The sequence below is a fragment of the Gymnogyps californianus genome, chromosome Z, assembly GCF_018139145.2.
Source record: "Gymnogyps californianus isolate 813 chromosome Z, ASM1813914v2, whole genome shotgun sequence".
Classification (NCBI taxonomy): domain Eukaryota; kingdom Metazoa; phylum Chordata; class Aves; order Accipitriformes; family Cathartidae; genus Gymnogyps; species Gymnogyps californianus.
This window is the reverse complement of record NC_059500.1, coordinates 68,593,712-68,617,848: the sequence shown is the minus strand read 5'-3', so window position 1 is coordinate 68,617,848 and position 24,137 is coordinate 68,593,712. Positions and strand designations below refer to the sequence as shown.

Genomic DNA, 24,137 nt, shown 5'->3' with positions numbered 1-24,137 from the left:
GGGTGTTGTTTGCTTTGTGCTTCTGATTGCATTTTAGTCTCATTTTTAGTATGTATGGCACAGTTTTATCTAGAACTACACCGACAAGGGAGACAAATACACTACAGAACAATAGCTATACAGTTTAGCAGGGTATTTTAGTTGGGGTAATGTCCTGGTTTCAGCTGGGAAGGAGTTAATTCTCTCTCTCGTTGGTGGTATAGTCATGAGCATAGCTGCCTTCCAAGCAGTTGACCCTTGTTCGATTCCTGGCCAATGCACCATAACAAAAAAAGAAGGGGGGGGGGGGGGGGAAGGAAAAAAAACCAGCGATGCACAACGCCATTGCTCGCCACGCACTGACCGATGCCCGAGCAGCAATCCGCCCCTCCTGGCCAACTCCCCCCCATTCATATACTGGGCATGACGTTCCATGGTATGGAATACCCTTTTGGCTAGTTCGGGTCAGCTGCCCCAGCTGTGCTCCCTCCCAGCTTCTTGCACACCTGCTTGCTGGCAGAGCATGGGAAACTGAAAAGTCCTTAACTTAAGATAACCACTACTTAGCAACAACTAAAACATCAGTGTGTTATCAACATTATTCTCACACTAAATCCAAAACACAGCACTGTACCAGCTACTAAGAGGAGAATTAACTCTACCCCAGCCGAAACCAGGACAGGTAACTTAAGTACCAGTTTTTAGTGAACTGGATTCTGATTTTAATGTGTCCCATTAAGAAGGGGTCATTTGTGCTGCCTTGGAGGCCGGTTTGTGCCCTTATTGACTCCATGCATCCCAGCTTTATTTTGACAGGACAATTGTACTCTGAATCTTTTGTTACGAGTTTGTCAGCTAGTTGGAATAATCTGTCAATCCTGGATCTGAAATGGACATGGGATTAGAGTGGTTCAAAATTTATAGCTCAACACATGCTTTACAAGTGACTAATCTAACCAATGGAGTTGTAAATGTTCTAAGGGACAAGGAGTGCAATAAAATAATTCAGCCTGCAGCCAGTCCATTAAAAATTAAACATCACTATAGTATAGAAGTCTTGTCCTGGCGTATATAGTCATAAAACCAGCAGAACAAATTACACAACACACTTTTATTTTGCCATTGCTCTGTACAAATAATAACCATTATTAAGCATTTCTCTTCCAGCTGTTGTTACAGACTAATATATTAGTCTGTAATATATTTGCTGAGAAATGTGATTAACAAAAAATCCCCTCCTTTATAGAAAAGTACTTCAAATATAATAGAAAATGATAAACATTTTGTAGCTGTTTTGAACATCCAATAGTATGGTAAACAGAGTTTTGAACTTAGGGATTTTATAGACTGTTAAAAGGCCTGTAATTTTTTTCATTCTCAAAATGTTGCATTCTGCATATTCTGTTGTTCCCACCATGCCCTCTTATGGACGTCCACAGTTTTGGTCTTTGTTAATAGTTTCTGTTTATTAATGAGGCTGCACCTCTGCTGAAAATGGCATGACAGCTAGTGTCATTGACAATATTCAAAACTGGTAGAGAAATCTGCATTTTTCTCAAGGTGTTGAAAATTATTTTTGTCTCTTCCACACTGCAATTCCCCATCACTTCACTAGGATCCCCTCTTGACAGCACCATGGGATTGTGCTGATGTTAAGCAGGGCCAAGCAGTACTGTCCAGTTGTGGATCCTGCCATGCCAGGAATATTTTCAACAAGTGCTTTTGCTGAACACTAGCTCTTGGTTTTCATCCTCTTGTCCTTTCTGCATGGGTGCCTCCTTGGATGATGTATTTTGGGGAGCTGCAGGGTTATGGGGAGTGAGAGCTGGGGGAGGGAAGGCACAGCTGCAGCATTCCTGCTGTCATACCACAGCCCCTTAAAAATGACATTGCAGCACCCCTCTGAGATTGGTGCCTCCAGCGCATGGAAATGGCTGTCTGGGAACTAAATATTGGTACCTTAAGCATGCCTGGAACTGTTCCTGTCACTGGGACCAGCTGGTGCAGAATGGCCCACCTCTTTACAATCCAAATGTTTTGCTCTTAAGTCATGCTTAAGAATTGTTTTTAACTGTGCTACGTGACCCAAGCGGGGGGTCCACAAGGGATCATGGTAACAGTTTAGCTCTAGAGATAACCAAACTTCATGGGAACTGGATAAATGCTCTTCCAGGGACAATGTGCCTGGGAGCGTTCCCGTGCACTGTTTAGTTTAGACCCAGACTGGGTTTAGACCCAGCCCAGATGGGGAGATGTGATACTAGTCCTTTTGCTCCTCCTCTGCCTTTCCCTACGGAGGTCAGCATGGCTTCAGCAAGCTGGTGGTCAGGACGTGGACAGGCCTCTGACGTTTTGAGTGAAAAGCAGCAGTCATCATGAGTCCCGGTGACAGAGGAGGGAATGTTCAGATGGATGCTAAGGCCAAACTGGCCAAGGATGTTGAACAGGAGGAAAGTCTTGACTCAGTGGAGATCTAGTTTGAATAGGAGAGAACAGCATTTTAATTTCGATTTCTTTTACAAAGCAAATGTTCTGCTGCATTTTGTGACTTTTGAGGGTGGCTGGCTCAGTCCTTAAAGAAAGCGAGTAACAGCGAGAAAGCCTGGAGAGACAGGGAAAATTCTCACTGTTGCTGACATGCTGTGTGATGGGGGCTTGCTTGCAGCAGCTCCGATGTCGATTTCTGTATGGATAGTCCACTTGACAATGCACACGTTTAATACTGAGGATCTTTTTGCCCCTAAATCTTTTCTGAATCGTCACCTGTGGTTTAATCTGTAGGGCAGGGACCTGGAGCGGAGACGTGTGGGAGTGGTGGTGCCAGTTTGTACTGCTGATGTCACCCAGTCAACACTGTCAGAGAGTACAGTGAAGAAATGGGGGTTTATATTTAGAAACTAGGTAATTGGAGTACACTTGCCTAATACTCTTATTAATTCTGTGTGCACCCCTCCCTTTTATTTAAATCTCTTTTATTGTTCTTCAAAGGTTTGCTGTGAGAACTTTCTCCACATGAAACCTGGATCCAGCTGTCCCTGTTAAATTTTTTTTTTGCTAAATTTAAAAAATCAGATTGACTACCACGGCCCATCATTTTACAAATTTTGAAGTTAAGCAGATTAAGTAGGAAAATCTACAGATTTCCAGTGACATCTTGACAGCAAGTAGTTGAACTTGAGAGTTCTTGATTTCCTGGTATGTGTAAGAAAGCATCAAAAGAAAATTAGCTTTTTACATATACTGAAAATGTCTATATTGAATTTATTTAACTCAGTGTTCAGTGAATCCACTGATCACCAGCAAGAAATAAGAAATTTTTTTCCCTCCATTGATGTATAATCTGGCTTCTAAAATTTTTTGCTCTTGCCTAAACCTGGAGGTGAGCCACAGCTGAGCAGTGTTACATAAGGTGTACTGCAGAAGCAGCTGGGCAGCTGCTCGGTGTGTCTTGCTCATGTACTTAATATTAGGGTTAGACTAATGAGGGAGCTATTAGGGAAGAAGGAGGTGGCTTCTGTTATAGCATGTTGTGATTGTCTAGGCATTTCACCTAATACCTAATATCACCTAATTGTCACCCTGTTTTTGCAATTCCTTGATCCTGTCTACACTCTTCCTCTTGATCAAGTTAAAAATCACAAGTTTATAAAATCCTGCCTAGATTCCTTTTACAGCAATCTCCAATATCTTGCCCTTGAAACATATTTTTCTGTAACACTGAGGCATAGCTCGGTGTGCTTTTACGAAGTATTTCCATTTGCGTAGGCCTTGTAAAGAAAGTGATTATGGTCCAAGAAGTTGCCTTTTTGTAGTAACCTAGAAACTTACCTGCAGTTTTGTAGGTAAGATGTTATACAACATTTTCATAATCACACAAAACTGCTGTTTTTAATGACTTTCCAATAGAGACATCACTCAAGGTTTTTATTTTTCTTTTCTTGTGCTTATTATATTGTATAATTGGTTTCTGGTAGTATCGAACCACTAGGAAGTCTCTCTCAGTAATATCTCTAAATCTCTAAATGTTACAATTCAGTCTTAGCAAGGTCTGCTTTCCCAGAATCTCATTTTTAACAACGAGACGCTTTGAATCGTGTGCACGCTCTGGTGCTCTGCTGTAGTTTTGGCACTCAATGCACTAACATGTTCAAATTGGAATACCTAGTGCTTGCATCACTTCAGCTTTTGATTACTGGCACTGTGTCACTGGGCAGTACTTAGATCTAGAGTTATAGATCATAATTGGATTCAAAAGCTTATAAATACGTAGCAGCTTCCTCAGAAGATTCGTGGCGGTCTAACTTATATTAAAAATAAAACAGCATCCAAACTAAAAATCTCCACGCTTGGGTTGAATGGTCCAGGATTTCAGTTCATGAGCTTTTGCGTCTATAATTGCTTTTATGCATACATATCAGTTAAAACTACTACTACTAGAATATGCATACATAGCATTTGTATGAAAAGAAATGGGATGCTACTTAAAACATCATGGCTGCATTAAGTGTGAGCTGTATTCAGCAGCATGAGTTTACAGTGGGAAAATATCTGAAATCAGTCAAGTTTTTGGAGCAAACCTATCAAAACTCCTTGGAAAATAGTGCAGAAACCTTACTGGGACTTATATCCTTATACGCTGTGTGTAGGCCACTTGCTGTGGAACCTGATACGCTCTTGATGCCTCCTCTGGCACCTGATGCAAGTGCTGTCTCCATGTGCTGTCCAGGCCTGCCAGCAACTGTCCCCCAGTGCAGTCCAGAGAGAGGATAGATCACTGTGCCCTGGTGCAGGTGGTGCAACTACTGAATTTTGCTCCTAAGCAATTTGGAAGATGGAGCAATAATAAAGAAATCATGCAGTTCTTGTTGGAGCTATTTGGTTACCACAAGCCCAGTCTCTATAGCTGGTGATAGATCTCTGCCTTTCAGTAAGCAAGTTCAAGTTGCACAGAAGGTAAATATAAAATATGAAAGCTTTGAGTGCATTCATACTGAAGACCCGCACTTAAAGAACAATTCTCCATTTAAGTAGAAAGAGGTGTTTTGTCTTTGTTTAGCTCTGTTGAATTACAAATTAATTTGTGATTTTCTGTAATTAGTGTTTCGTTTCTAAAGCTGGCTTTAGAAGTAATTCGCTTTCAAAGCAGGATGGCCTAAATGGAAAGGACTATCTAAATAACAGAAACTGATTTCTATTACTATATTATTGAAATACCAGGATTTTTTGAGGGAATAGAACACACCTGAAAATAATTGTGACTGATATTAAACCAAAGGGTAATAACTTGCATCTCTGTGGAATGCTTTTCATATGCTTTTGAAATAGCTGAAATACATGATCTCAGCAAAGAATAAACATAAAGTTCAAGATATGGACTAGAAATAACAAGCCCAAGAATTGCAAGTGTTGCTCTAGAAAACCACTGATAGTTCTGTGGGCATGAAACCTTTGATTCCAGAAGCCTAAAAATGTTAGTTTATTATTTTTCAGGCTCTTGAGCTGCACCTAAGTTGTATAATGCATACAATTGTGAGATGTTCTCCTCTTTAATATTATATACTCTTATTTTTAGCTAAACACTGTCTAAGGAGATCATGGATCCCTGGATCCACATGGATTCTCAGTAAGAATAAAGTAAGTATATGACATAGAGAAGAACAAGAAAAGACTGACTCAGTTCACACACTTTATGGCCTGATCCTGTTCATCTTAAGCTAATGGAAGTTCAGACCTCTGCTTTATCTTAAGCCACTGTGGCTGGTAGCTTCAGCCTTCCACTTTTTTCATAACTAGAAAAACAAATGCCGCTTTCTAAATAAGGGGACAGTGGTTAATTCTTTCAACAATGGGCTAATAGATTATTTCAACCTCACTGAAAGTTCAGTACAGTGATACAATTGCTTAAACATCTATTAATACAGAAACATAATGTAATATTTGCACTTACTCATATTATCTAATTGGCTTCCAATGCATAATTTTCTGTCTGTGCCTTTGCTGACAAGTCCTAGAAGATGCTATGCCTGTGCAGAAGAGTTTGCATTAATAGTGCTGTGTAACTAAGGATGTTTTTCATGGCCATGCAGATCCTTGGCTTTTTGGTTTTGGTTTTTTGGTGGGGTTTTTTTGAGTCTGGAATTACTGCAATACAGTCTGACCTCCGTCAAAGCAAGGGCTAGAGAAACATAACCCAGGGGTCTTCGTGTTATGCTTTTGATGTGTGTTTTTTATGGCTGCAGTGTGTTAAGCACCACATGTTCAGTGTCAGGGATAGCAAGCCTCGGCACACTCAGGAGAGGCAGGACAGACTAGTCACAGGAGAAGAGTGAGGTGCAGGTGAGGGGACCAATGGTTCAATGTGAGACAAGAGGCCACAGCAGACTCAGTCCATAGATGAGCTGATGTCCGCTTGGTTGAATAGCCAACGTGCTACACTGCTGCAGGCAAAGGAACATTTTGGGTTTAAATGTATTTCTGATAAGATGCTCACCACTCCTGATACTCAGATAAACGTCAATAACCATGCTAAATTGCTAGTCTGTATTGTTTATTTTTTTCAATGTAGAACCGTTTTATTCTGTAATTTATCGGACTGTTTTAAATATATTTTATTACATGCCAATTCTGATAGCTTCTAAGTTAGAACTTGTACTTCTGTGGTTATAGTAGGTTTTATAAGCAGTTAAACTCATTTACAATAAGGGAAAGAAAAGTCATATGCACCCGTGCCAAGTGACCATCTTCACGTTTCTTCCCTGAAGCAGAAGTGCAAGGGGTATGTTCATCTTTTGTTAAGAAAAGGCAAAGCTTATCTTCATCATCAGATCTTTTTCTGAATGGTGGAAGTATTGTTCTTCTTTTCCCATATTGACTTGGTTTATTTAAACTTGACATTCATGTAAACTACTTAAGTATTTATACATTTAAACTTTAGAGAAAATAAGGGAAATTCACTTGAATTCTTCATTCTTCACTTGACGACTGTTGTAGCAAAGCCAGCTAGGTTTGTTGTATGTCTCCATTATAATTTCAACTGAGTAGCGATCTGGTCACAACATATTTGCCTTCTAGTGTAAACACAACCATATTGGGCTTCTCGTACAGTTAAAGCCAAATTCATTATCTGTTGATGCTTTGAAAGATAGCAGTACTCTTTAAATGAGCCCTGTGTTTGCGATCCTGGTGGTTTCAAGTACCTTTTTGATTTTCGTAGTAAAGCAGACCCCCGTGCTCACACAGCCATCAGCACTGGGCAGGTGGTTGAAGAGGCTGGTACTGCTCACCTGGGTGTTGGTAACATCTCACGGCAGCGAGATAACTGTTCTTGAGTGCTCGTAGTTTATTTAATTAGAAGGCAGATTTTCAAGAAATATAGTTGCCACTGCATTTAAGTGGTAGCTAATAGTGATACTGTTTGCAAAATCTTCATTTTACTACAAGAGACATTTCTGCAACTGCACTTGCATAAGGATTGGTGGTCTGGGCTGTCCCCTTAACGCTTTAGGCAGATGTAACTTGGGAGTAACAAGAGCAAGCCGCAAGGATGGCTGGATGAAATCTCAAGCCCAGAGTAAACAAGTAGCAAATGTACCTCTGAGGAGTTGGTGTCTCTCCAGGTCAGAACTATGGTAAAACAAACCTGATAGTGAAGGCAGGATTTGAGCAGTGAGGGAGGATCTACATACAACATTCAGCTCACTTTTCACCCACAGCTGTGCAGGACAGTGTGTAAACATGGCTGATGTTTGCTAGTGTTGTGATGCCATTTTAGTGTTCCCCTGGCTTAGATAGGAAAGGATCTGATTTCTCTGAACCCTCAACTTTCTTCACTGACATTCTTAAATCTGTGGTTCATTAAACATCCACATTCCTTAGTAAAAGTGCCAGGTGACCCAGCTTTTTTCTTTATAGTTATTTTAGAGAGTAAATACTGCTAGGCTGCCCACTTGGTGTGATTCATCTTTTTTCCCTCAAGGTTATGTATAAAGAAAGCTTTCTTCTGCATCCCTCTTGCTGAGTGTAATACCACAGTGCACAGGAGCGAAATGATGTTTATCGTCATATGCAGCTGTGAAGCATACAGAACATCAGTCATGTGGAATTAACTTATTAATGTTGCTGACAAATCTCTCCACAATAGTGAACGTAAGATAAGGGTAAGAAAAGAATGACCTTTTACAGTTCAGGCTGATTCATCACACATGCTTACAAAGGGATCTTGCCATAATTCATGATCCTAACTTGGGAAAGAAGCAGTTATCTGGCTGGTGTCAGCTTTGGCAGTAGGTGGCTTTGTAGCTTAGAGTATTAATTAAAGTCTTAAGGGCCTGAGGGATTACTTAAACACCCTCTTAGTGTTTAGGAACTTAGTGTTCAGGAATTTTATATGTTTATTTTTAAAGACCATCCTTCCTTCATTTCTCTTCTAGGACTGGAATGGGAAAGAACAGATTGCCGTAAAAGTTTCTAAAATTATATTTCTGCGTTAAATACATAGTATGATAAAGGACTTCTCACTGGGGCTCAGATTAGGAATTACATTCAGAATATTGTTCCTGTTGCTATTCCCTGCTGAATTTCTCCATGTGGTAATATTACTGTTTAGGAAGTGATAACATATGCATGTAACAAGTTAATTATAAAAGCCCAAAATGGGTAATTTGATTGTGCTACTAAAACAATAGTATTCAAGCACTCCAGTCTGCGGTTGCCAGCTTTAAATTATCATGATTGTTGTAAATCATGCGAGGGGATTGTGGGAAATAGAGCTTTCAGCTTTTCATTACAAATCCCCCATTTTCTGTCCAGTGATCTAAGGGAGAACAACACGCAGCCATCTGTCTAATAGACTGCAGCGGTGCTTTACAGACCATTACTCTCAGCACTCCAGGGGAATAAGAACGGGAAGAAGGAACATGCCTGAATATTGCAGTATCTTTGGGATCATAGTGCTTCTTACTATGCAGATTTGTAGCTAAGAACTGAGTCCACCTCTCCATTTAATTGCTGCATAAGGGAGCACTAGCGGTTTTTCATGTTAGGAACTATGCATATGTGTAACATACGCACAATTAGCTAGTCAGCACTGGAAGCAAGAAGAGCATTTTGTATGTGCTCTTCTTTGCTGTATGAGACATGCTTCTCCTTTTTACCTTTAAAAAGTAGAATCCAACTCCAGCATACCTCAGCTAATGTATTCTCTGCCCTTGTGTAAGTACATGTTTGTACCATGATCAGTGGGCACAACAGGACCCCAGAGCTACCTGTATGAACACTTCGGAGAATCAGGAGGGGAAAATGTCACACTCTAAAGACTTCAAGCAGTGTGTAGAGGAAAATAAGTGTTAATTTAAAAATGAAGTCTTAATACCTTCCATTTTCAAACTTTTAATTTTACGTCTTCAGACATTATCCATGTTGTTATCCATAGGACTGAGACGCGGGCTCTTCCCTGGAAGCCCTTTTCCTATTGCAGACACTCTGTACTTGCTGTACAGTGACTTTGGGGGTTCACACTGCTTCTTGGGGCTGATTTCTTCCCGGGGTGTTTAACAAAGTGGCACCAGAAGGAGGAATTTAGCTGGAAAGTGACTGCATTGCTGGCTCAACATATAGCCCTACTACGTTGTTTTCCCTATCTAAAAATGAAGGAAGCTTATATGAGTAATGTCAAAATCACTATTCCTGCAGCTGAAGCATGTGGTATTTGGGTTAGTGTCTCTTGCCAGTTATGAGACGTTCCTAATGCTTAACTCTGCCCTGATCCTTCCTGTGACATTTGTACTACTTGAGCACATCATATGGCCATGATGTATATGTATGAGAGTCAGGATTTCTGAGATGCCAGTATCTACATCTGTCACAAGTATGTGAAATCTTCTTGGGCTCCCACTCTCTTGTTTCTGCCTGCCACACTTCACTGACTCTACTTTGTGCTGTACCCACTCTTCTTTTCTTAAAAGAAAAAAATTAAAGATTTTTAAAAAGAAAATCCACATTAAAATGGTACTCTACAGAAATTTACATCTGCCTAAGTACATGGCATGGAAACATTTTCATCTCAGAGGAAAAAAATACAGCAGTCTTTCTTAGAGTAAATACAAATTATGAAAAAAAGGCAATTGCAGTTTTATATTCATAAGTGCATATTTAGAAATAGCTTCCAAGGAAGCTATAACTCAGTTCAGTAAACAGTACAGTAACTGATATGTTTTGATTAATCAGAAGCCAGTGTGATTTTGTTCTTAGTGTGGAGAAGGCTAATATAATTTAAAAGCATTAGCTGTTTGTGCTTAATCAAAGTATAAGCAGTGGTGGTGAAATCTCTTCCGGTTGCCCTGACTTACTGTTATTTTGGCATCAAATAAAAGTAACAAGGTAACTACCGATAAAGAACTCTTTATTTCAGATAGAGACTTTTCAAACTGATAGTGTCTCTAATATGATGCCAACCAAATTTGCCTTCGTGTTCTTTTGTGTTGATATGGTAATAAAAAAAAATTTACATATGTGTTTCAGCTATATGAAATCTTTTGCTAAAAATGAGATCAGTGGCTTATGAACTCTAACTTGAAGACTTTCTGCTTTGTGTAGCTTCAAGAGCTGTTCAAGTAGTTTATTTTGTGGCAAGAATTTTCTTTAAAAAAAAAAATTCTGAGTTGCTTGAAACATCTGAAAAAGGGGAGGGTGATTAATTTAAATTTTCTTTGACCTTTAAATGTTATCTTTCACTTTCAGGTGTCCTTTAACCTTTTAAAATTAGATTTAGGTCAAATTTTGAATATTAAAGATGTCTTTAAACAAAACATTACCGTTTTTGTTTAACACTGGAGTGGGTACTAGGTTCAGGGGAAAGAAAGAAAAGCTTTTTGCAGACATTTTTGCATTTCAGTTCTGTGAAATGCAATTTGAATTTACAGTTATTTTCAACTTCTCCCAAACTGTATTTTTCAGTGTGACAAGAGAAATGGGTTTGGAGTAAAAGGTATGAGGAGCATCCTCAGCCAGAGGATTTTACATATCAGTGAAGCTGGTGTTTCTAGGTGAGATTTCTGAAAGATGAGGGGGAAGGAGGGAGCACTGTGAGTGGAGAAGTGAGAAGCTCCATGGAAGCAGTCATGGAAAACAAGATTTTGGGAGTGCAGTCAGAAGAGCAAGGGAAGAAGACTGAGGGTGGAATCCAGGTTCTGAGTTTTGTCCAAAAACAGATCTTGAGAAACTTTGAGGTGCAGAAGATCCATCCTTCAGAGTCAGGGATCCAAACCGGAGGATGAGACCTTCAGCGAGTGAAAGCGCTGTGTTTGATGAGTTTGAGCTGGATATTGTGGAAAGACTTGCGATGGTTTGGGGCTGAGAGGGCAGAGGATTTTGTAAGATGAGAAATACTAAGCACATTCGTAATGGGAAAGGAGAGGCAGAAGATAGTGGAAGGTCAGAAGAAAGCCCGAAGGAGAAGAGGAGAGACGTAGTAGGACAGAGAGCGAGAGGAGGGAGCTGAAGGAGTTAAGACAAGGAAAAAATGTGCATCCGCTTAATACTTGAGAGAAATCTTCAGATTGTTTCAGCATTAATCCACTCCTTTCTTCCCTCCTCAAAAATAAAAGAAAAAAGAGGGGAAAATTTTTAGATTAATTCTTCTGGCTGGCGACCTTGTGGCCGCATTGGGATGGTTGCCTGTCTGGAGAAGCTGTTAGGCAGCTCCCTAGTATCTTTTATCTGTGCTGCTTGGAGATCTGTCGGTAAGCAGAAGATTGATGTGGCCCGTAATTACCTTCTCTTTCCTGGGCTCTGCCTTAGAATAGCTTGAATGTTGGGACATAAAGTGAACACCAAGGTCGTTCAGTGCTCTGCCTAATGCCCCAAAGCACTTTTTGGATACCTGGAAAAGAAGCCAGGCCTCTTAGGGGCTGGCCTGGCAAAGGATGTGTCCTTACTTTTTGGCGGAGCAGCAACACCCATTCTGTCTGAATGATGCTATCGTTGAGTCATTGCCCCCAGGGAGAGCCGACCTGTGGGTAGGCCTGGAGACAGGCTGTTGGTTGGTACAGACTGTGCTGTCCTGCAAATTTTGTTGCTCTGTTTTGGATCTTTCTTGGTTATTTTGAAATTTTTGCCATAGACTTCCTGCTGGCTCATGGTGAATGAAACGTGCAGATTTTGGTACATGACATCCAGCCTCCTCACTGACATTTCTACCCTACCAGGCTTTTCTTGTCTTCCCTCTCGCCCTGCCTATGCAGTCATCCTTGTCCCTTTGAATTAAATGTACGTAGTGAATAATGTTTTATTAATCTTGTAACTTCTATCCACATGTTTCATTCCAGCCTCTTCCCAGGCTGCTTTAGACCTCCACTCTTAATTTTTCTAAAGCATAGTGAGTGTCATTTGAGCTCTTCCTTGCACTGTCACAGCTGAATCCATCTGTGCTCGTTCAAGTATATCCTTATTCATGCACTACTTTCCTATCGACAAGCGTAGTTCTTGGAAATGTGATAGGTCCCTACCCGCCAAGTCCTGTTCATCCAGCAGCTGAAAGATGCTTAGGAGCCATTCATCAAGAGTATGAACTCCTTTTGAAAGACAGGCCTGAGGGGCATGACATTTAACTGTACCTGCCAATCTTGACATATCCTACAGTCATTGTGGCAGCTGGGACATACTGAAGGAGAGTGTCTGTGTTATGCTTAGGAAAAAAGAGGATGTGCTGTTAGCCCGATGCTTGAAATTGCTTGCCTACATAAATTATCAAAGGAATTCAGTTCTTTGTTGGAGTGAAACTCTCCTACTTTCTCCTGATGGTCCTCATTTCAGCTGTGGTTACAGGAATGGATTGCTTCTGGCAGGAAAAACTAGCACAGGAAAAATCTCATTTTGCTTCAGTATTCTGTGAACTGGCTTTCACAGGTGGATAGGTATAGCTGATTTGATCTCTCTGCCGGGCTTTGTATAGCAGGCTAATACTCAGAAACAACAGATTCAAGGCATGGTAACTACAGCTTGCTTTGGTATTTGAGTCTGACTTTATGTGATAATTTTCATACAAAATGCATGAGCTTGTTTGGAGAAAAGCACTCACTGCGGTGAGAAGCACTCTTGGCTTCTCACACCACTATTGCAACCCAAGTTGCTGGAGACAGTTTCTTTGTTTTTTTAGATCTCTGAGTAATCAGCTACCAAAGTAAGATATATTTCATAAAAGAGCCAAATCATTGATCACTTGAAAAATGCAAGTCATAAAATTATCAAAACGTTCTGATATCAACACATGGTCTGAGGACTTAGTGCTACTTTAGAAGGAAACAAGGCACTATGCAGATTGCATAAATCTTACCTCGTCTATGCATTTTTTTCAGGTCTGTGACCAAAAGCTGAAATTATACTTTTCCCTTATCTTTACAACCACTGTTGTGAGTTTCCAGTCTGACAGTGATCTATTGTATAATTAGTGCTGCCCTGGTGATCTAACTGCTGTCCACTGTTCTGATTCAGTATTTTTGGCAAGGCAAGGTAGCATGCACCAGAGTTATGGAGAACAAGTTGAACTGAAATTTGTTTGAAATATACTTTTTTTTTTTAAAGCAATGTTTCTTTTCAGTATAACTTTTTTTTTTATCTGTATAGATCACTTGTTTTCATTCTGAGTTTGGTATTTTATTTTTAAAAATCATATTCAGGTTTTATTTCCAGAAAATTGACTTTATTTTTCTTTATGCCCAGTACAGAACTACTTACAGAAATAACTTGTCAGTAATCTTTTCAAAGACTCACAGTGTAACAAATGAAACCCTTGATCCTTTAGTCTAGAGTCTTAAACACTGACAAGAAAAATTAGAGCTTCGTTAAATTAATGATTCAATAATTAAAAAGGAGGATTCAGAGGAAAGACTTAGAAGAATGGATGAGGTATAAATGAACTCTGCATTAAACTTACCATTAAGCGGAAGAACAATGAATCATAAATTGCATCTGTATAAATGCACGTGCTTTCTGTGGGGAGACAGTAATTATTATGCCCAGGAGCATTCTCTGTAACATCTCCCACTCAGTTACTGTCAGCATCAGTTAGTCCATTATGAAAACTTCTGAAGTGATCTGAGGTTAAAGAGAAATGAAAAACCCAAATCTCTTTGCTTTAGATTTTTTTCCTGTAAATAGTTGGGAGGCATTGGTAACTTGCAGCTCTGTTCTATACAGAGGCAATTAAATTTACAAACACATTGGTAAACATACCTTAGAAATGCAAGAAAACTGCAAATCCCTTCATTTTTTAATGATGTCATTTACCATCAAGTTATAAGTGTTTCATAAGGAAGTTATTAGAGATTATCTGATTTGGCATATTGTGATGTCTTCAGGGATCCCTTGTGATATCTGCCTACTGAAATGGGAAGAGGAAGCACTCTCCATTTCTTTTCATTTAAAATGTTAAGTGAGTTTATGAGATTCTCTTTTGCAATTACTCGGCGTTTCTGTCATGTACTGTATAACCAAACATGAGAGAATTGCTGACAAATACTTATATGTTATATTACATAAGTGTATATAAGTAAATACATAAGTACATTTATATTCCTAATATAGTCTCTTATTGGCTACAGGCTGGAAGCTGTCTGAATGCTGCCATGAGTGGTGCTCCTGCCAACCCTGAAAATAGGCCTCTCTGAATTCCTGAGTCTGATTTAAGGTTGTTGATTTAATATTTTTAGAAGAGAAAACAAGCCTAAATCAGCGGAGAAGTAATTGGCTGAAAACGTGAATTGCACAAGATATATGTTCTCACTTGGCACCTCAGGGAAAACATACTCTGGAGGAATTCTCCAGCCCACTCCTGTGTTAATTTTGACCACCCCACCCCCCCAAAAAAATTCCTGCCACAGATACTTTCTGTTCCCTAGTTAGCCACATTTAAAGAAACCTTGATTTTTGATACTGATGCTCTTATGGTTGGACTCTGATTTGCATCAGATGCAGCACATTGTCTTGTACCTTTCCTGAGATGTATCAAAAAGACTTCAAGCTAAAGAGGTAGTATGGATGCAAAATATACATGAAAGTCAGAAGCAGGACTTAAATTAAAAGACAGCCACGACAAGAACTCACAACACGAAACAGATGTGTGATACAAACACATATCATATGCATAAATCCTATAATTTAAATGTATACATATACGCAAGCCCATGCAGTCTTACGGAAGATGGATGGAGGGGTACGAATGAAATGCTAAGATTCCGCAGGTGCCTCACTGTGATTGACTTGCAGAGAGGTATTCTGGAGCTGTGTTGCTTTTTTTATTGATTTAAGTATTAGCGAAAAGCAAATGGGGACTGCTTTTAAAATAGAACTGAAGAAAAATACAAAAGCGACTATATAGTGTCACTGCTGTATAGGGGCCAAAATTTGTGACATGAGAAATCTCTTCTGGGTATCTATTTCCATGGGTGTTATAGGCCAGTAATGCCATGTACAATCTTCAGTGAGATAAGGATCTGGATTTGAGAACTCCCCAGATGAAATATTTGACTCTGAAATAAAATGCTGAGTGCCTTCAGCTGAGAACTGAAAAAGATTTTTTTTTTTTCTGATCTAGTAGCTTTTTTCTTGTAGGGTCATTCTTCAGATTCAGGTTTTAGAAACTAGAAATGTTTGAAAGTGTGAAGAAAAAGAAGACTGAAATCGACAAGAAATGTTTCTTCTTAAGCAATTTACAGAGTTTGGAAAACCACTATTAAAAGTCATAGTGTATATGGCTCCTGCGGCTTTGTTAAACAGAGAGCTCTCTAACGTTAAGGCTCTTTGTTATCCAAAATTGTGGAGGAGAGCCAGAAGAGAAATATAGTTAGAATATGAAAATACACAAAGTGCATGTGTAGCTTGCGAACAATTCATCCCAGAAAACTGACAGAAGGCAACGGAAAAGCCACAACTAAAATGTAAATGTTACTGACTCTTTTTGCCTCTTACATGAGACCACATTAGTGATTGCTGATGAACAAAAATAAGATCAATATTTGATATTAATAAAATGTTTCCTTTTAACATGATTATTACATTCACTCATATTCCAGTAGTATTTGAAGCCACAAGTATCTCAGCATATTGCAGGAACAGCTCTTGAGGCTTGGATGCCTAACTCAAGAAACAGCCCATGGCAGGGTATCTAGAGTGGGTGGAAGGGCTGCGTTTTAGCACTTCAGCCCTACGCGCGTACGCACCTCCCAGCTGCACTTTTCACTCCTGGCTGACTTCAGCATCTTCCTGCTTAGCAAACTTCTGTAAATCCCTTTCTTTAATGCTTAATCTATTCACATGCACTCTTTGTAGATAGCACCAGTCATGCTGACCTTGGAGCTGTACACTCAGAGGTGTAGGTTTTAGGCATTGCTCTGCATAGCCAAGTGTTGTCCAGATTCCCTTACTCTGCAAAAGGGCTGAGGAAGTGCAGTGCAGGACTGCAAAGCTTAGAACCATCTAACTTCAAAAGCACGGAGGGAGGAGAAGATCCGTCTGTTTTGCTACATAGTTTTGGGTGCTCGTGAAGAGTTGTATTTTCTTCTTCTGTTGGGGAGCTCTGACCCCTGCTAAACTGAAAGTGAACCTATACAATGATAAATGTTAGCTTTTTGGGGAAACAAAGTGATGGAGCAGTCAGTGAGCAGTCAGTGAGGCAGGAAGTGGAGTAGCTGTTTTGGGATATAACAACAAACTGGGCTTTTTGGGTTTGCTGATGAGTGAAGAGAAGATTGAAGAAAGTGGCCACCATCTTAGTTTACAGGTAATGCTTTGTTTGAATGTGAACCATTTGTGGAACTTGTAAAGCCAGTCATTTAAAAATGAAGATCTTTCATAATGCTTAGGATAGCAGCTGCAACACTTAATTGCCAAATTAAACTCAAATGTAGCAGTGATGGAGATTAGGTAAATTTGCTGCTATCCCCTAAATCTCCCTCCTTTGTCCTCAAGAGCACTGTCCGAAGGTGTAGATTACGCCATTTCCAAAAGTGGGGAGGAAATGAGAGCCATGGAGGTTTTAACTTTGCCCAAGTTACATACTATAAGCCTAAAATAAAATCTGTATCTCTGAATTTTAAGCCCTGTACTTTAAAATCACTAAACTGTTCACCCACTGTGCTGGTTAGTCATGAGCTTTTTTGATCCAGTACATTTTGTTTGTATGTTTCTGTATTAACAGTTTGCCAAATCATCCCATACACTATGTTTTTTCTTAGAGCAGCGACAATTTTGCCAACATGCGTTTAATACATGATTTTCTTAATATTCTGTATTTCCTTTTGGAAAAATGTTTTCTTCTACCTTCTTACAGTCCTAGTTCCTTGAACCACAGTTTTTATCCTTGCAGTAGTTTTAGTCTTTAGTTAAAATCACCAGCTTTGTTTTCCCATATCCCTTTATGTTTTATTTGCATATTTAAAAATGTTTAATCAAAAAGGAGTGGGAGATGGTGAGAGGAAAGGGAATCATATTCAAAAACCAGGCTTTCCACTTTTGCAGAAAATCTGGAGCTGGCTGACCATGAGTCAACAATGCTATCCTCCTACAAAAAGACAGATGTAGTAGCGTGTGTAAAGCTGAAAGAGGGCTACATGAGGTAATCCTGTCAGCTTGGCTTTGATAAAGCCTCAGAGAGACTGCTGTTTCAGACTTGGGCTGATTGGGGAGAGTCCAGAGGAGAGCTAAGGGAATGATCAGCAATCCAGAAAAGTTAGCTGAAAAATTGGTTCTGTTTCATCTAGAGAGGAAGGGAAGTATAACAGTCTTCAGGTAGGTAAAAGACTATGAAAAAAGGGTAGGGAATAACCTACTCTTCATTCTCATGGGGGGGTTGGGGGAAGTAGAGGAATTAAGTTACATCAAGAGAGACTTGAGGTACATATTAGAATAACCTTCCTGGTGGCAAGGGTAGTCATGCAGTGGGATAGATTGCCTGGGGATGTTGCAAAATCTTTGCAGGTCTTTGTTGGTCTTTAGAAAAATCCAGTAGGCAGAGATGAGAGTCAAGCAAAAATTAATTGATCTGGCTGTGAGGAGTGGGAGTGGACCAGATGATATCTGGCAGTCCTGCCCAGCCATATTTTCTGTCGTTCTGTTACACAGGTCACCAGTTACTTGTACCCAGTAATTTGTTTTGCTTGAAGAGCAAGTTGAAGTGATGGAGATTTTTTTTCATTATTATTCAACCTCTAGTAAATTTCAGTTTTCACTTTATTTTAGCTCTTTAAAAGATTTTTTTTTTCCCCTTATTTCTATTCTTGATTCCTCAGTATCTCTTCTACTTCATTAAAGAGCAATCTAGTGTTTATAGCTTCTTCCACATACGGGTTATTACCAGGTACAACTGAGTAGTCCATTACATATTTTTCTCAAATAAACTGGGGCTATTATCTTGATTACCAAAAGATGCCCCAGACTTTAAATAACATTTTTAGGTCCTTGCTCTTTTGAAGTTTGTTAGTCTCTTAAGTGTGGACATGAGAACTGGCTACAATAATCCAGTAATACATCTTTCTTCTCAGCATATACTTGGTATTTCCATGTTAATTTATCAAGAAAGTTTCCCTTTGAAGTTACTGATATGTCAGCAACAGTTTCAGCTAGTAGAATTCTGGATTTCCAGCTGCCCAGATCTCAAAATACTTTACGTAAACATTGACTAAACTATTCTTCGTAACATTCCTCCAGCTCAAGTAGGTAATTAACTGTAGCTGGGAATATGACATGTTTCACTCATGGAAGACAGCCTGAATTTCTGGATACCACAAGAGCTATCTTGTATGTCAAGTGAAATTGCTACCTACTTAGAAAGTTTGGACTTCTTGTCTGTTTACATCCTTTACAAAGCTGATGGTTTCTTTTATAACCCAAAGAGGTGTATTAATTCCTGTATTTGGCCTTGGACTGCCGTGCAGACCTCCCGAGCTATCCTGTCTACAGATATACTTGTAACCATAATGCAGTGGAAAACATAAATTCACCTTTCATCCCTACTATGAGTGCCAAAACAAATATCAGTTGTTACTCAGCTTAGTGCTGCTAAGAAAATGTTCCGGTTATTGTTATGTCAAAGAGGCAGAGACTGCCTATCTGTAACAACAGAAATGTGGTTCAGTGAAGTATTTAAAACATGAAGGGCAAGATTTAATGTTGGACTCTGAAGGATATGAAGAGATTCAGACGAGGAAAAAGGCTCTGATTTGGAGCTAGAATGTGACCCCTTGTCCAGGGTATGCTGGTGGGGCAAGTGGAAGGGTTAAAAGAGGAAAACAGGTTAAAAGCCTTAGCTATCTGAATAGAGGAAAAAAGGGGAAAGATGATGGAAGGTTCTGATGGGTTTTGTTAGTGTTTCCTTGAAAGAATTTAGGGAATTCCTGTGCAGAGAAAAAAGTTGATGAGAGAATTTAAGGAGTGAGTTCCCAGTTGCAAAACGGTATTTCAGCTGAGGATGTGAAACCTCATTATATTAGAGAAGTAGAGTTTGAAGGTAAGAAGTTTGAACCTAAGAAGGATCATAGAATATCTCAGATTGGAAGGGACCCATAAAGATCATCGAGTCCAACTCCCTGCTCCTCGCAGGGCTACCTAACACTAAACCACATGACCAAGAGCGTTGTCCAGACACTCCTTGAACTCTGACAGGCTTGGTGCCGTGACCACTTCCCTGGGGAGCCTGTTCCAGGGACTGACCACCCTCTCAGTGAAGAACCTTTTCCTAGGGTCCAACCTGAACTTCCCCTGGCGCAGCTTCATTCCATTTCCTCGTGTCCTGTCTCTGGTCACCAGGGAGAGGAGGTCAGCACCTCCCTCTCCACTGCCCCCCGTGAGGAAGCTGTAGACTGCCATGAGGGCACCCCTCAGCCTTCACTTCTCCAAGCTGAACAAGCCAAGTGACCTCAGCCGCTCCTCCTAAGTCTTGCCCTCGAGGCCTTTCACCATCGTGGTCGCCCTCCTCTGGATACACTCTAATAGTTTGATGTCCTTCTTATATTGAGGCGCCCAAAACCGCACACAGTACTCGAGGTGGGGCTGCACCACTGCAGTGCTCAGCGGGACAGTCGCCTCCCTCAACCGGCTAGCTATGCTGTGCTTGATGCGCCCCAGGGCATGGTTGGCCCTTTTGGCTGCCAGGGCACACTGCTGATTCATATTCAACTTGCCATCAAATGGATGAAATGACTTGATTGGAGAAATCTTAAAAATGCATGTGAAGAGCCCATTTTTCCTTCTGTTCAAGACAAGTATTTTCAAAACAGGTTCAGGAGAAAGTAGTTTGGGACTCTCGGCAAGTGCCACGCATCACAATTGATGCAAACTGGAGGGACTAATAAAACGCCTGTCAGATACGATCAGAATAAAACTCGGGCAAATTATGTTTTGTCTTCCTTTGAGCTTAGCTGTAGAGGAGTTGCTTAACTGGAAATGGAAAGAAGTAAAAAGAAATACAATAAAGCAAAAATTACGATTCCTTAGGCCAAATCTCACAAGCACAAACACCCTGGAAATAGTTTATCACAGATGCTAGAGATCCTCTTACGTACATGGTGGTAGCCTAGCATAATGGAGGGGCAGGACTTCTGAACAATCTGTTAGGACTTGTGAATCCAGGTCATGTGTCTGCTTGGAAATAATCCATCCTTCCTCGATAGCCCATGCAATCATAGGGGGTCCGTAGTTTAACATCTTTCTTCCAAAGCATGTCATTTATATCCTCCTCTTTTTTGTCTGCTGCCAGCAACTTTTCAGTTCCATTATCTAAACATACAGAATCATGGAATCGCAGGATCGTTGAGGTTGGAAGGGATCCCTGGAGATCTAGTCCGACCCTCCTGCTCAGAGTGGGGTTTCATTAATGCGGTCGCCCTGGGCCATGTCCAACTGCACTTTGAGTATCTCCAGACTCCACAACCTCTCTAAGCAACCTGTTCCACTGTTTCATCACATCTTCAGTGAAAAAGGTCATTAATGAAGGTATTAAACAGCATTTACCCTTGGGCTACTTTACTAGTGACTAGCCCTCAGCTGGACTTCGTGCCACTGATTGAAGCCCTTTCAGCTGGGCATTTCAGCTAGTTTTCAGTCCACTTCACTGTCCACTTATCTAGTTTGTACTTCATCAGTTTGTCAATGAAGATTTTACATGGGACAGTGTCCAAAGCCTTTCTAACTATTTTTCAGCACTGAGCCTTTGCTTAGATACTCTTTTGAAGACCAAGAGATCTTTTGGCACATTTGAGTCCATCTCATCTTCTCCAGTTTATTATTTTTTGGTAGGTTAGCATGGGATGTACTGAGAAGATATAATGGGCACAGATCCTCACATTCCAATCAAGGGAGTGATGAGTCTGAGTCTGTTTCTTAGTTTGTGAAGCAAACTAGCCCTGGATGGACCCTGTCTTAACTCAGTGCTGCAATCCTTTTGTTTGCCACGTGGGTTAGAATAATCAAATGTGTTTCTGAGAAAATATGTGTCTCTGAAAAAGCCTCTGCTGTATAGTTATTCACACGAATCTATGTTCTCCTTTTGCTGAAGTTGCAGTTTTTCCAAGAATCATTTAAAAGGTGGCTGCTTGCCATTAAACATCTAGCTCACTACCTTATGTGCAGTAGTGCCTCTTTTTCGCACATAATGAAGCGTCAGAGCCAAGTGCAAATACAACTGTCTTCATGCTTGTGTGGCTTGTTCTAAACTGCAGTATTACAAATGAGCAGTGTCACTGCATGCAGGCTTTGTGCTATCACCATTTGCTACCAAGAGTGAAACAAAATGTTCTGAGTACAATTAGGTAATCAGAAGTTAGGACATTTCACTTTTGTCACCCATAAAGTAGCTAAGAGCTCTTTTCTGCTGTTGAGCAGGATTTCAAAATATTTTGGAAAGACTGCTGGAATTATTTTCCCTGTCCTAGTGTAGCAGGATTCTGACTTTGTCACATGGAGATCATTTCCTCTTCCTAATACGCTACCGAGTGTTTTGAAATAGGAATTTGTCAGTAGTCCTTGGTAGCTCACTTCAGTCAACAGCTGCCTTAGACTTTACAACTTTGTTTCAGTCTAAGCTGTCCCTTTATTTTTGGAAAAGAGAGTTGTGGCTCACAGGTCAATTATTCTCTCTGAAATTAAGAGTTCTTTTGAAAATCAGCAATTAAATCAACATAAGACTCCTTATAGAATTATATATAAATGGGACACATAATCAGTTAGATTCTCAGCCTGATGAAATGTGAGCAGGCTCTTTCTGAAAAGTGGGATATTACAACTTGGCTGTGCATACTATGGGGTAAAAGGTAAAGACTTACTGTGTATGGACCTGTCTAGTCTCTTGTTTCTTGATGTGAACCAGGAGAGAACCCTGCTTACAGGATTCACTTCAGCTAACCACACATAGGATGTTTATTTTATAATAATATTGCATACTATTCTTGCTTTTGCATGGAAAATGCTTTCTGTTGTTTTCAGATGTCTGTTTAATTTTTCTGTCTGTTCAGTTCAAGGATTTTCTTTTTTGGTATTTGGGGGGGGGTTGTTTTGTTTTCTTTTTTTTAATATAAATATAGAGGTGACAGCCTTTTACACATTGCACTGAAGAAGGATTCCTGAGAAATATGATGAAATTTTCACTCACAATCACATTTTGCTTTCAATTATTTGTTGTTTAGGTATCTATCCATACACTAAAATGATACACATAAAAGGAAGAAAAGTCTATGGGTACAAATCAAGATTCCTGCTGCTCGTTCTTAAGCTAGTGCTAGTACTCAGTCAAGAAAAACTCTCTTTAAAATATTACTTTTTTCTTGTTAAGGCTAGGGCAGTGTGGCCCTAAGCGTTCAGCCTAAATGTATACAGCATTTATTTAGATGTTATTTGTGGGGTTTTGCAGACTGCTTTCTTTTCCTGGTTATTTAAAGAGCCTGATACTGTGAAATCTACTCTTCTTTTCATAGTCGCACCCACTAGAAACCAAATTATTATGAATTACTCAATTAATGTGGGCACTGTGGCTGACTTTTTAAAATGCTTAAAAAAGCTGACTTGCATCCTTGGGAAGAAGTAACCTTCCATGTTGAATTAATGTTATTTTTATTTAAATATAGAAGTACTACTAATTCAAAACCATTTTAGATGCTGCTGCTGTGCCAGATATCATGGGAGTGATAATGTGCTTAGGAATTCTGAACATAACAAATGACGTACTGCTTTTTATAACAGCGTGCCATCTTCCTGAGGCTTACACACTGTCCTTTTAGAGAAAAAGGAAATGTTACTTTCTTAAAATTACCAGTTCATAAGTTCCTACACTGTAGTTTATTGTCTAAAGTAGCAGTAGCGAGATACTACTCATCCACACCCTCTTCTTGGTGATTCAGAGTTTACTTCCAGTCCAGCTGATTTCCACCGTGGATGTGCATTGAAAACAAGTCTTGTTCAGTCACCTTGACTTCTCTTTGCCATTTAAATCTGTGTTCGTGCATTTTAATGTCAAAGTTAGCGTGGGATCCTGCGGCTTGGCAAGCCCCCAGTGACACAAGGGGTTTCGGGCAGCTGCTGCTGTTGAGTGAGCAGCCCAGGTGCTCCGCTCAGGGCCGTTGTGCGGCCTGCCCAGCTGGTGGCCTTTCCCGAGGTGGCCTTCTCCGAGGGACAACAGTGCCAGGACGGCCGTTCGGAATTCGTTATGTCACCTTCTCGCCACCGGTGACCTTTGCTGTTCCCGAACTCATCTCTTGTCTCTGTTTCCCCTGATTTTGTGTAGGTGCTGGGATGGCTGGAGAAGGTCGCGATTTGCAGTTGAGCTGAGGGAGGCGTGAAGCATCATCCATCCCCTGCTGACCTTTGAGGTAGTGTGATAACTTCTATCTTACCTGCAAGGGACTTTATTGTGAATGTTGGCTAAGCAGAGCAATCAGTAGCATCCTGTAGCGCTCTGCAGATAATCCTCACAGATTCCATGATCCGTTCCTACAGAAGGTGATAATGATAATATGTAGCGTACAGAATTCTGTTTGGGATCTCGTCGTCGTATTTTATTATCCCAAACAGTAGAGATATTTGAATTAAGGCTGTCAAATTCAATCCCGATGTAAATTGATGGCTTCAAGCCCATTTCTACCAATCTCTAGAAGCCAGCATTTGAGACAAAGGGCTTG

At 40.1% G+C, this 24,137-nt stretch overlaps 1 protein-coding gene across 2 annotated transcripts in view; it reads left to right on the top strand.

Annotated features, from left to right (window-relative positions):
• Positions 1–24,137, top strand: part of GHR (growth hormone receptor) — a 127,414-nt gene that overhangs the window by 21,607 nt on the left and 81,670 nt on the right. For both annotated transcript variants that reach the window (XM_050913295.1, XM_050913294.1), the window contains exon 2: positions 23,744–23,828. The gene's annotated coding sequence lies outside the window, so the exon portion shown is untranslated. The remainder of the gene's footprint in view (positions 1–23,743; positions 23,829–24,137) is intronic.